The sequence below is a fragment of the Drosophila tropicalis genome, unplaced genomic scaffold (genome assembly GCF_018151085.1).
Source record: "Drosophila tropicalis isolate 14030-0801.00 unplaced genomic scaffold, ASM1815108v1 contig_158, whole genome shotgun sequence".
NCBI lineage: Eukaryota > Metazoa > Arthropoda > Insecta > Diptera > Drosophilidae > Drosophila > Drosophila tropicalis.
The window spans coordinates 9,251,859-9,267,175 of NW_027172602.1; positions in this window are offsets into that span (position 1 = coordinate 9,251,859).

Consider the following 15,317-nt stretch of genomic DNA (forward strand, 5'->3'; position numbering starts at 1 on the left):
GAACCGACCCTCCATGGGAGACGCCTTGATTTAATAATAAATTTAAAAGAATAATCATTTTAAGGATACGTTACTCTATCCTTTTATTAAGAATTATATATTAATGACAATAGTGAAAGAGGGGAAAGCTGTGCTGGCAGATCTGAGTAAATTTTTGTTCATGTGTGTTTGTGTGTGCAGAAAGCTGTTATTTTTTGTAACGGCAATTGGTTAAATACAATTTACATTTACATACATACATATGTACAAATAAGTATTTATTTTCGTTTGTATGAATAGATTTGTTTGTTTGTTTGTTATTATTCATCGAACTAATTTTTGTTGTTTAAATAATTGCCTATTTTGGGACAAAATGACACACAAAAAAGGCTATAACTACACAGACACAGTCTGTGCGGCAGAGGGAGAGAGAGACATACATACATACATACATACATATGTAGAGAGTAAGTTTCTCTCTTTGGTCAAGAGGAGTGGCAGCGACTAATGGTGACGATGACGATGACGTTGCGCCCCAAACGACAACTGGCAACACCCCTTGCCGAGTCTTCCCCCTCTGTTTCGCATAATCTTCCCCTATTTCATACATATCAGATTGCATTTTACCGCATTTGGTTGAAACTTTGGTTTTGAAAGAAATTTGAAATCGTTAATTTGCAATTGGCTATACAATTCCATATAAAACAATTTCATTTACACTAAACAACAATTTCAAGGTAATGCCAACGAAATTGGAGCTGGAAGACCGATTCTCTTTGTTTATATCGCTGCATGCCTCAGCAGAATGTTGATTTTTTTACATTCTTGTGTGTGCCGTCAAGGCAATCATCACCAACATCATTATCATTATCATCATGATCATGATTAACATTAACAGCATCATCCAAAATTATCTTATCGGCACCTGCTTGAAATTGCCTATACCGTTCTAAGCACACACACACACACATAGAGGGAGAGAGAGAGAAAAAACTGGTTCTTAAATCGTTAAGAAAATAACCTCAAAGTGGGTAATAGTTTAAGGCCTTTAAAAAGAAAATTGCTGCGGGAAATGAAAAGCTTTAAACAGAAAAAAAAAATGAAAACTGGATTTATGAATGCGATCGTATCTTAAAAAAAAAAAACAACTCCACATTAAAATGAAAATTGGATTAATTAAGAGATCAGTTTGGGACTCAACTGTGAAAAACTTGAACTTATTGAATAAACTTATTAAAAGTGGGAAAAGTGTTGGAATTGCTGCCAAGATACATATCTTTCTTTTCTTTATTCATTCATTGAATAAATGTAAATCGCTTTGAATTGTTTTTTTTTTTTTTTTTTTGTTTTATAAATTTAGCAATTTAGTTTGCTTATCATATTTACACTATCGATCAAATGATATTATGGCCTTGTATCATTCACACCAACGCGCTGGACAATTTCCCTTCTCCCCTTAACTCCCTCTCAGCCAACTCCTTTCACTTGATGCCAAATATCTCGATATATTCAATTAAGACAACAATTAATGATGATGCCTTTTGCTTGTTGCTGCTGATCAACAATTTAGCCAAAAACCCACCTCAAACCAAATAACAACAACAACAACAAGTTGCGGTGAAAATATTAGCAACTAACTAACGGTAACCATACATATGTACATACATACACACACATGCGTGAGTGCGTTTGCATGTGCGTGTGCGTATGTTAATGGCAACAAAAAAACGAAAAACAAAAAATAATTGCGAAAAATGTAAAAATTTTCACATTCAATGACCTTGACAATGGCTTTGGCTTTAGTTAAAGCAACAAATACAAACCTACATATGCACATATTTATCTCCATACCGATAAACTACAACTCTTTATGGATACTTGTCTAAACACACACACACGCAGAGAGATAGACACACACAAGTCGTTGTGTGTCTGTGTGTAGAAAACGTGACGAGTTACGTACTTTTTGGAGAAAGGTCGTTGATCATGGTTAAAGTGTAAGTGTGTGTGCAGCTGAGATGGTGATGATGTTGTTGTTGTTATTGTTGTTATTGCTGACTTTAAGTCAACAACGCTCAACTTGAAGTTAAGCGCTGTTTTTGCCAATTTTGTGTATTTCTAGTTTCAATAAAACAAAAAACAAAAAAGCAACGCTAGGCCAAGTTAAGACAGCAGCTGCCTTTCTGTGCCTCTGCCTCTATGTATGTACATACATATGTATGAATGTATGTATGTATGTATGTACATACCTCTCGCTACATTCAATGAACGGACAAGGTCATAGTCATCTTGGCTTGGCAGATTTCTTTCGTCAATTTCTTTTCAAAAGATGGTCTTGAAAATGGTTTCAATGGAACAAAAACATCTGATCAAAGATTAATGAACTCAAGAAGTAAATAAAATAAAAGTCTTATCTAATGCGAGGACGATTCTTACAATTCAGAGACCAAGTGAAATAAGTTGCCAAGTTTGTGCCAATATTGGGATTATCCCATTAGACCAAATAAACAATTGATAATTATCAAGTTAATTTGTGGTTAATTGTAAAAATAAAGAAATGAAAAAAAAAACCTGCATGCAATTGCCTTTTTAACAGACAGACTTAAAATTTCAATTTCAAAATTATTTGCGTGAAACAAAATGATTTATAAGTCTGTTTTTTTTTTTTGTGTGGAATCAAAAATTTCACTTGGAATGCCAATGTTCGTTTAACTTGATGCGTGCCTACGATACGTATACGACTGGTGGTACAGTGGGTATGTGGGGAGGGTGGAAGAGTGGAGTGTGTGTGGTGTCTGCCTCTTTCACTTCCAAAGTGGGTGCAATTTCTGACATCATGAGAAATTGTCTGCAGTCTTCATTTCACAAAAAAAACCGTAAAATTAATTAGCCAAAAAAAAAATGTATTAAAAATGCATCAAATGAATAACCCAATGCACAAATTAAGGATTGCAATGCAATTTAATTTCTTAAAAAAAACCAAATTTCATTTCAATAATAAATTAATTGTGATTGCAAATATTTAACTAAATATTTGTATACTTTAAAATACGTTTCAAGAGTTGATTGTACTTTGTTTTGATGAATCATCCAAATTCTTGAAGAGAGCAAAATATTTGTTTGCTGGGTTCAAGTCGAATCTCTTTTAGTGTAAAGGAAAAGTGATTTATTTTATTGAGTCATTTAGTTGGCCAGACATCTCTGTTCCTCTCGTTGCGGTAGTCCCCCAATTGCATCCCCACATTGAGCCATCTCTATCTCTATCCCTCTTTCAGTAACTGTCTGCTCTCCCCGTCGCTCTCTGTGTGTGTGCGGATGAAGGTGTAATAGCAATTGTACTTGATACACATACATACACTAATACCAAGTAAGTAGGTAGGAGTCTTGTCTCTCAGACTTGGCGTCTTGCTTTGCGCCTCCGTCTTATGTTTCGTCTCATTTTGTTTTTTTTTCCCCCATTCTTGTTATTTGTGTGTGTGTGTGTTTTTTTGCGGCGTCAGCGTTGGCGAGACAAGCTAGTTAACGTTTTTTTTTTCGCATCTGATTAGCGGTGGATGCTGAAAAAGAAAAGCGGAGCATAAATAAAGTTGAAAAGAAAACGAGAAAAAAATGAAGCAAGTAAGTCGACTCGTCGACTTGGGTATACCATACACCTGGTGAAACAAATATTTCAAATTTCGAAGACCAAATGTATGTCTATTAAATTGTTTTTACATGTCTTATACTATGTGCTATCTCGCTCACTCTACAAACACACGAGCACTCTAGCGCCGCTACTAGCCAACGTCCGATTCTGGCCTTGTGGACCGCGTAGTAAAATACGTTCATACGCATATTTTACATGTTTCTAGTCCGATTTCAATAAAATTTGATAGTTTGGTAGAAATAGATAAGATTAATTGTTAATTAATTGTGCCGAATTTGAATGCGATAGTCAAAAAACTACAGGAGGAAATCGGTTTTTTCTTAATTATGGAGGCGGAAGTGGGCGTGGCAAAATGTGAAAATATCTAAATTCTCCGCGCATACTATGCCAGTATACATACTAAATTTGGTGACTTTAGCTTTGTTAGTTTTTGATAAAATCAGTTTTGTTTAATTTACGGGGGGCGGAAGTGGGCGTGGCAAAATGTTTAAATAGCCAATATCTGCGCGTCTATTAAGCTAGTCTACATACTAAATTTGATGTCGGTAGCTATCATAGTTTTTAAGGAAATCACTTTTATGTAAATTCCGGGGGCGGAAGAGGGCGTGGCAAAAAGTTTAAACAATTAGTTTCTGCGCGCTAACTAACCGAGCATATAAACCAAATTTGATGTCTCTAGCTATTATACTTTTTAAGAAAAACAGTTTTGTGTGATTCCTGGGGGCGTAAGGGGGCGTGGCAAAAAGTTTGAACAGTTAATTTCTGCGCACTAACTAATCGGGTATACAAACTAAATTTGATGTCTCTAGCTGTCATACTTTTTAAGAAAAACAGTTTTATGTGATTCCTGGGGGCGTAAGGGGGCGTGTCCGAAATTCCAATTAATGCTGAACATGTGCATACTACACGAGTATACATACCAAATTTGGTGGCTCTAGCTCTTATAGTCTCCGAGATCTGCGTGTTCATACAGACGGACGGACGGACGGACGGACGGACGGACGGACGGACGGACAGACGGACATGGCTAGATCGACTCGGCTATTGATCCTGATCAAGAATATATATACTTTATAGGGTCGGAGAAGCTTCCTTCTGCCTGTTACATACATTTTGGCGACTTTAATATACCATTTCACCCTATGGGTGTATGGTATAAAAACGTAATGTATTTGTAGTCGTATAAGGTTTTTGGGAATACCTTATCCCATATTCGTTTTGTATTTATTTATTTCAAATTATAATCTACCCTTTAATATTATAACTCGTTACTTTTTTTTTCTCATAATCATATGCAAAAAAGTAAACTATGATACTTAGAGACATCGACATCGACGTCGACATCGACGTCGTTTTGCCTATATCGGGACGAGAGAGAAGTCGTTCATGTTGCATTCGTGTTTATAAGGTTAAATCAACATATTTGCCTGGTGAAGTAATTGAGTTATACTAACCAAAACTGCGACCACTACAGTGGAAATACGTTTTAGCACATGGAGGTAGCCAAGTTAAATTGTTTTTTAAGTAGATCAGACTCATTTTTAACTTTACTCTAAGGTACAAAGACAAAAGTAGGGATATTCTGGTTTGGAAGACTCATAAATGTTGAAATTTTGAAAAGTTATCGACAATTTTCCTTGTAGGATATGTTTCCTGTGTGGCTTGCAGTTGCAGTTCGTTTTACGTCTTTTTCCCTTCTCCCAGAACCAAAATTTAATTCTAATTCAAGTTTTCCTTAATTTAATCATAGATTTTCTTTATGAAATGATCTTTTTTATATTGGCAGTAAAGTAAAAAACCTTTTGGGGTGGATATTTCACAGGATATATTCGTTTTCCAATTCAAAAACGGTAGGAAAGTGTTGATAAACCAAAATAAATGTATTTGTACGGTAAAAAGATCCCTAACTGCGAAATCTTCAGCAAAAGTTATTGAAAATCAAGACCAATTTTTCTGTATCTTAATAGAGGACATGATTGAGATAGGAATTTAGTTTTTTCATTAGGTTTAATTGGGATCTCTCAATGCTGATCTTCACTGTATATACGTTTGTTCATATAGGCGAAACGTTGTTGTTGTTGCTACTCAAAGAATGTGGGTTGCAAAAACAAAAACCTAAAGTGGTTTTTAATGAAATGTACCGCGAGAGTGTATAAGTTGTGGTTGGACTTGTATATTGGCGCCCACACTTTCATACAAACACACACATACAGAGGGAATCCAGGTGGCGGGGCTGGCCCCGTTGCGCTTCAGTGCCGTCAGCTGGGCATGAAGTACTACCAAGTCCGTACGTATTGTATATATATATGTACATATGTATATGTATGTACATATATAAAGATATTGTCTGCGTGTGAACGACGTCAATTAAACCAAACTGAACTGAAAAATTCAAATAAAGATGCCATTTCTTCAAGCATTTCTCCTGCCTCCCTTTAATTACACAAATTGAAAAGCGCACACACACACACACACACGTACTGAAAGAGTGCGGTGTGTGTGTGTATGGGTGTGTGTTGGTGGGTGGGTGTGTTACCAACTTTTACTACTAATACTTGTGGTATAGAACAGTGCGTGCAACAGGGGATGCCGCACCCAGGAACACAATATCGTTGAGATTTTTCGAGACAAGCATTCTCGCGTGAGGCATGACTCTAACGCATCCGTCAACATGATGACCAAGCATATTTATATACATACATATGTATATATGCATAGATTATGTATCTGTACTATATATTTACATATATGTACACGTGTTGTGTAATGACTTTAACTAGCCACACGAAATGGATTTTTCATAAAGATAGTGTGGTAGGAGCGGTTCCAGGACCCACATACATAAGACTAATGTAATAAACTTTTATTCTTTTTTAGTTTCTTTTTATAACTTTCATTCTCCTAAGCTATAATTGTGATCAGCATCTATAATATAAGGTGACTGGGACTAGAAATGAGGTAAATTTGTACTTCAAAATTAAGATTTTACCTATAAAACTGATGAAATTTCATTATGTAAGAAGGATTTTCCTTTTAGAAAACATTTTTGAACGATCTTCACTGAAAACTAACGATTATTAGACTTGAAAAGTGCATATAAATATATATATCTCGGCCTTTTGAAAGATTTTATATAGTACATAAATAACACGACCACTTTAAAGAGTCTGAAGAGATGGAAATTTATATGAGATACCGATTTTGCCCTTTATCTTAAAAGGGGCCCAACTACTGATTCGGGAAACGCCTTTTTTGAAGACAGCTTCCGTTCGAGGCAAATTTATCTGTTTTCTGTGTTATGTAGTCGAATTTCAAGATGAATGAAGAAAAATGCTATCAATATGAAAGACTTCCAGACATCCAGACTTAATCCATGCCGACTTCCATTCGACAACAGAAACTCTTTTTGTATTGTGTTTCTTTTTTTGTGTTATCATGCGACTATAAATACATCTGTGAACACATACCCCACATAACAATTTCCTAACAGCCTATAAATAATCATAAACAATAAATTCACCAACTTACTGATAAATATGAAATTCTATTGAATCTATAAAATAAATACATAGAGTAAACAATGTGTGCATAGATAAATGTAAGTGAATAAGTCAGTTTTTAAATTTTAACTAATGTTTGCAAGGAAAAAGTAATGGGGGACCTCCAATTTATTATATATGTATGTAGTACATATGAATCATTCCACTCAATTCATGACTCGGACTTGTGGCTCAAATTCAATTCCATGTTATATGAGAATGAATCATTCAACCTCAACTCAAAATGATTTGCATAAAAACGAAAACAAAAACCGGAAAGATGTTTTAATGTAAAAATGTTTGTCCGTCTCATAACGATAAATAAATAAATAATTTAAACAAAAAAAAAAAAAAAAAATTATCAACAATTATTGTCACACAGACGTATTAGTGTGTGCGTGTGTGTGTGTCTGCGAAACCGTTTGTTTAAGCTGAGAAAGCCTGCACCCAATAACAATCAGCCATCATCAAAACCGAGAAGAAGAATCAACAATCTCGAGTCTGGCTGGCCTCCACTTTCAGCCGCCATTGTTACGACAGTTACGTTTTAAAAAAAATGTTAGAAAAATAACAGAATAACAGAAAAAAAACGAAGCAACAGCAGCGGCACAAAAGAAGTCCCAGCTAAATATGTGTATAAAGAAAATAGAAAGAAAAAAAATCGAAAAATCTCGTTTAACGGAAATACAATTCAACACCGCTAAACAGTTGATTAGAAACCACTAACTAAACACTCTACTCGGATTTCTCGTTGTGAAAGGAAAACTTTGGGTCATTACTAAAGTAGAAAACCTTTAATCCTTATCCTTTTGAAAAACAAATTTTTATTAGAAATTTTACGTCGAAACGTTAAGTCAAAGTAAAGTTTTGATTTTAAATATTCTTCTATAACTGTTAATATGATTTTGAAAGTTAAGTTAGTAGGCGTTTTCCACACTGTACTAATTTGAAATTTAATTGTCAGTTAATTGGCAAATTCTACTTTAGTTTTGAAATTATTTGGGTTATTGTTTCTGATTTCAAATGATTTAAGCAACCTCAAATCGTTTAAGAACAATATAAGCTAAAAATGAATAAATAAACTATTGTCATTAATTTACACGAACTAGAAAAGTCAATGGCAGTAATATAAAACATGTTTTGCATTCAGTAACCAAAAACTTAGGAACTCTGTTACGTAATTGTTTCAAACTTAGCTTCGAATTCAAAAACGTTTTCAATATTTCACGCGATATTTTAAAGAGCATTTTCGAAAACGTTGTTGATACGAGTTCAGTCCTAAATTCCTTTGAAAACTATTGGGAAAACACTTTCAAATCGAAGTTCGATTTCTACTAAAGTCTAAACAACTTTCTTTGGTATAGGGTAAATCGATATGGACTTCGTTATTTGTTGTATTTGACCCTACTGAAAACGATATAAAAGATTAGCCAAAATAAATTCACATAACGTGATGAGAGAAGAAGGAGGAGGAGGAGAAGGAGAAGAAGAAGATGGAGACAAAGTCAATGTATTTTCTGGGATTTCTTGTACCCTAAAATATATTTTGATGGCATTCATTTCATGAAAACAAATGAAAACATTTTCGAAATTAATTGAAATTAAAGAGTTTTAAAAATTAAAGTTAAGTTTTCATTATCGATTGTCTATATGAAATATTATTATCCAGGAGACAGACGACATATATGGAATTATATAGCAAGGGTATAGAAAATTTGGCATTGTCGACATTTTTGGTAAAATTTCGCATTAATTTTAGTTTACTTTTTGTTTTTTTGTTTTGTTAATTATTTTTTTGTTTCTCCCATATTGTTGTTGTTGTGCTTTTTTCAAGTTAAAGCCATTGACATTGAGCTGTCGTCGCCGACTTCGATGTGACGTCGACGTTGACTGCGACAGCGACAGAGGCTTTAATTTGCTGCCCATTTTTGGCCGTTGGCATTTTGAAAAAAAACTTCTCTCCCTCTCTCTCTCTCTTTTTATCTGTCTTTCTTTGGTTTTCTTTCCAAAAAAAGTAAATAAAACGCAATTTTTGTAATTTTTTGTTGAATCTTTTTCAAAAAAAACATAGAATAAAATAAAATAGATACAGAATAAAGTAAAGAGTCAAAGGATCATCGCATCGAGGACATACTATCATATTTCCAATCTTGACCAATTGACCAAAACAAAGTAGAAAATTCAAATATTTTTCAAAAATCAAGCGGAAACGCAAAAAAACGTTGACCATATACACACACACACACACACACACACGAATTGTGGGTGTAAACTAAATGGGATTCATTCAAGAGACAAAAGAAAGGGAGATTGAGATCGACATGAAGAGCGACAGAGAGATAGAGACAGAGAGATGGGGGGGATATCAGAAAGGGTATAAGGGGATTAAGCTAAACAAACTCCAAGTTCATGCCTTTGTAATTTGAATTTGAAAAATATTATAATTTGTGTCTTTTTTTATAGGGTAACTTTAATGCAATATCATTTTTGGTTTTACATTTAAGACTCTTAAAGACATTGCATCCGCTGTGATCATTTTTATAGCGAGGGGAAGAGGAAACTACTACTTAGAGATACTATATATGGTATATATGATCTGAAGCCGAATTTGGTCGCATAGAATGTCTGATGACTTTTTTTGGTCTTGGGCTTACTATACTTATACATCCAAGCATATGTGTGGATGTATGTGTGTGCGATAGAGTAAGGAAAAAACAATTGCAAGACGTAGACGAAATTTGTCAAGTTGCCAAATGACTTACAAGGGGATCTTTAGGTTAGGCGTATTACCAATTCTTATGAAATTTGAATATGTTGTAGATTATCTTATAATTGAAGGCTGTGTGAAATATTTCGAAGCACTATTCTAGATTTTTGTTATAAAATGGATTTGAAACTAGGCTTATCTCTATAAGACTTAGACTAGAACAAGGGCGTAGCTAGGGTATTATAAAATTGATATTGATCAGATAGTTGTAGCGTAGACAAGACCGACGTAGTATATACATATCTATATTCTTGTTCAGCATGAGAATCTAAGTTGATTTAGCCATCAAACCTTTCAGAATTTTGCTAATGAGATAACTCTTACATTGGATCATCATATCCCTAAATTTCAATAAGATCGAGTAAATAGAACACAAGTTATAGTCGATTGAGGTCATCTCTGGTTTCCAAATTGTCTCAATCTGTCATTTACAAATTGTGAAAACTTCTCGACAAACGTCTCGTAGTCTATAAACAAATAGTCTTTTGTTTATAAATGGTTTAGGGACAATCCTTGAAAAAGTCTTTAAATGAATTATTAGAAACAAAAATTGTTGAAAAACTGCAATGCCCAAAGTGAAATTTAAAGAAAAAACCTTTAAAAAAAATTGAATAAATTTTTCTTATCTCAGTTTTCGTATAGTTATTTTTTTTTTTTTTTTTGCAAACATTTCACTTTTATTTTGTTTATTGAAAATCTTTGCAAAAATTAAATTGAATTTGTTTTTTGTTTTGTCTAACAAACATTTACAGTATTAAGACTGATGTGTGTGAGAGAGTGAGAGAGAGAGAGAGAGAGGGAGAAAAGAGGAAACTAGATAAAGAAGACGCCAAACACTTTCACTGGCTAATTAGAATTTGGGTGAAGGCTTTGCGCATAACAAATGAAACAAAAACAAAAAACAAATAAACCAACAACAAAGCAACTACACAAAAATGTATTTTTGTTTATATTTTTTCTATTTTTTTTTTGTTGGTGTATTCAATTATTAGGCTAATTTTTGCGAAAGTCCAAACTTTTTGAGTTTCTGATACCGTTTTTTTTTCCTCTTGAGATTTTGTTTCACACAAAAAGAAAGCTTTTGCTTACGGATTGGTTAGAGCTAACCGTTTTCGAGAAACCGTTTGCACAGGGCCACAGTGGGTCAAAAGTTGAATTGAGTTGGGAGTGCATTATGCAGTTGGATATCTACAATTTGCAGAAAAATTGACACAAATATTACCGTTTGCCTTTATTGTTAACCCAGTTAACTTTGATTTTCTTGTGTGACATAACAAACATCTTATCTTGAGTTGGATAATGTTAATTTTTAACGTTTTTCTATTCATTGGGATACATTGAGGCATTGTTATACTCATTACCAAGTCACTAGAAAGGGGTATATTGGTTTATAATACTTTAATCTTTTTAGTTTTCTAAAGTAATAATGCAATAAATAAAAATGTTATCCTTTTTTAAGATTTGGTTCTTAAAAACAGATTTCATTTAAGCCTATCTTCATATATACATAAGTAGTAGATATACTGAAAGTCGACTTTATCAGTTTTGTTGTTTCTTTACTTGTCATATTTACATAATGTTTCAACTGCAGCTATCGGGAAAAAGTTGTTGGCCGATCGTTAACAATAATATTGTCAATTGATGGACTTTTTTATTTATATTATCTTTCTCTCTCTCTCTTACTCTCTGACTTGAAGTACATTGAATTAAGTGAAAATCAAGGAGGGGGAAAGGGGTAAGAGCTCCGACAGTATCTATCAATTAATGTCGTGTCTTTAGTCGTTTGTTTTAGTTTTCTATTGATAAATAAATATATATATATATATCGACTTGTTTATCTGTCTGTGTATGTGTGTGAAAAGCCTTTAGTAAATATTATTATTTTCCTATGAATCGTGAATCATTTGTAAATTATTTAATTATACATATAAATGATATCATTGCTTGTAATTTTTAAGTATTAACAAATGCTAATTTCTTGGCTAAACCCAAACCAAAACCAAATGAAGATTTATAATAAATACATATACATATAGAGATCACCGATCACTGGTTGGGTTTCATATGTATTTTAGCTCCAAAACGATTAAAAAGTTTGGTGACCCCGACGTTTTAAACATAACCTAGGATCATTTTATAATAAAAATAAAGAAGATCAGGAGAGGGACTCATCCCTCAGAAAATGACCAACCAAGGAACCAAGACCACTTCAGATCATTGAAAGTATGGAATTCGGAGAAATAAAGATGCATAAAAGAAATGCATTCCACATAACCTACAAATATTTTCTTTTCATTCAAGAAGAAGAAGACGATGAAGATGAAAATGAAGACGAGCTTTAGGGAAACAGAGCGTAACAAATTGCATTTCCATTTCAGAGTTTCAAAATGCATTAAGACAGCAGAAGAAAAAAAAAAATGCATTTTGAGCAACAAAATGAAAGAAAGGAAACGAAAAAAAAGAGTAGAAAAAAAATCAATGTTCATGACTCATCCAAAAGACGACTTTTCTCATCATTTGTGAAAGTGACACGTGCGGCATTTCGGTGGAAAAAAATTAAAGCATTTGCGAAATGCCAAAATATATGTATGTATGTATATGAAATGGGCAAATGACCCGAACCCGAATACGAATCCAGACCGGGACCCGGACCAGGACCCACCCAGGGCGAATACAATTACCACCACCGAAAAATAAAACCCAAAAAATAAACGGGATAACTCAGTACATGGTTAGGGTAGGATGAGAATGAGAAATGAGGGTCGTTCTAAGCCTTGACTTGTCTCTAGCAGCAACCTTGAACATGTTAGAGTAGACGGTGGTCAGGGGTGGCAGATGCGGGTGGTTGGGAGGAGTGCTTGCAGACACGACGCGCCATGCCAAGCCGGAAGTAATTCCCTGTCTCTCAATCCCATTCTCATTCCCCTTGGCATACCCATTCCCATTCCCAATCTCACTCCTGTTTTAGTCCTGGGCCAACATGCATGCGAATCTTTGTATGTTGTATGTTCGTATCTGAGTTTTTAGGTGTGGCACCCTGACAAGGGCGTGGGCTGGTGTGAATCAGCTGATGTCCCTATTGTTGGTGGTGGTGCCGTGGTTTTTGTGGTGGTGGTTTACTAATCATCAGTCTTTCAGTCCTTGGACAAATATGGGAGCATTCATTTGGCTGGCTTTCCGGCTGATAATATATACAAACACACATACACATGTCTTCCAGATGTATTTATGTACATACATATTCAAGTGCCTCTCTTTCTGATAACTTCAACTTTAAGTACATAAGTGCATTTACCCAAAATGAGAACTCTTGATGCATTGGCTCGCCTGAAGCGATCTGCAGCGACCTCGACCACAGTCTCGTAGTGTTAATAATAATATGTTGTGTTTTAAAGGGCGTGGCTGACAACAGTAAAAAAGGGAAAATTCACTTAAGAAAATGACTCATGCAATAGAATAATTCCAAAATGGAATTTAACACTTCAAGTTTCCACGTAAGCCCCTCACACATACAATGAGATAACACACACATACATACATACATACATATGTATGTACATAGGTATATCCACGTACTTGGCGAATGGTTTTTGCCATATCAGTTTACCAAATTGGCAGCTGTTTCCGTAACAAGGTAAAATGGGTGATTATGGAAAAAAGTTTCATCTTAGAGAAAGAGAGAGAGAGAGAGAGAGGGGGGAGAAACATCACTCCTCCCTTTATATAGCCAATATTATAGATCATATCAAAGTTTGATCATCAACATAAAGAAGAAGAAGAAGAAACGGAAACGTTTAGCCATTAAAAATGCCGCTCACAACAGGTGACAGTATATAAGAAACTTAAGAAAGGGAAAAGCTATACGTACATACATACATACATACATATGTATGTAAAGTGAAGTTATGGTTCATTGTTTAATATTCAAATCGCATACAAATCGAATGTTGGAACAGAGAGATAGAGAGAGAGAGAGAGAGAGGGAAATGGGCAACTAAATGGCGGTTATAAACGATTCCGTTTCCCATAATATTTCTTGTCGCAAAACTAAAAATGGAATTGACAAATGGATTGAAAGCAGACAAGGATATATGTATGCATATGTATGTATGTATGTGTGGGTGTAATGCCGGCAATTTTAGGTAGACAAGGGAGGGGACAGGCCAGCAGGCAGGGCATATATGGGCAATGGGTGGCTTAGAGGGGGGGGTGAGTAAGTTCAAGTTCAAATTTATTTTTATGATTTTTGTATTCTGCTTGTCAAGCGTTTTCCGGTCTCTCTCTCACTGTGTAATGGAGAGTAAGCCCAGCCTATGCTCATGCGCCCACTCAAGTCTCTCTCTCTCTCTGTCACTTTAACTCTTTGTTGTGCTCTCGCTCTAGCTCTCTTTTATGCATTTGTATACACTCTCTGCAGTGCAGCGAGCAGATACTGCATTTTACCAAATGCAATGCCAAATATGGTTATAGTTAGTCCAAAAATACCGCTTTGCCGGTCATCAACTTGTTCTCTCTCTCTCTCTCTGGCTCTCAGTGAGAGCTGGCCTCTTTCTCTCTTTTTGGTGGCTCTTTCTCTATTCATCTTTCTAACCATCACTCTTTGGTCTTATGCGACTGCAGTCTTTTAGGTTGGGTTTTATTTGTATTACGTATGTATGTACATACATACATACATACATTTAGCTTGAAAGCGATCAATAATTGTTTGGGATCACCGAAAAGTTTGGTGACCCCGACGTTTACAACATAACCTTTCACTTGCCTATCTTTGGTGTATGTTTGTGTGTGCTTGTATGTATGTGGGTCGCTTCATTCACAACTCTTAATATGGTCTTCTATGGGTAGTAGTATGTAACATGCTCTTGCTCTCCATATATCTATCTCTCTTACTCTCTTGTTTGTTACAAATATGTACTTACATACATATGTACATACATATGTAGCTTAGTGTTTGTCGGTCTATAAAAAGTGAAAACTCCCAATTTTGGTTAGAAAAGAGCTGAATATATATTGAAACTAGATTTTGACTTGGAACAAAGGTGCAAAGTGTTTAAAAAACATTAAACTATGAATGAAATTCTGTGAATATTATTTTGAAATCGTTCAAAACTATATCTATAGACAAATATCTTAGGATATTCAAGAACTCTGATAGAATTTTTTAACTTTGCCCATAAGAAACTTATATTTTTAAAAGTGAAATGTATATGTATTTTGGATATCGGTATTTTAAAGTTTGATTGAACTTAAAAATCTGTCAAGTATTCTGATAAGCTATAGCATCTCAATTTTGCAGCTGTTTTATCAATCTCTTCCTGGATTGCAATCGCTCTCCTGAGAGTAGGACTTGAAGGGTGTTTTTTGCGGTGGTTGTTCCATTCAATTC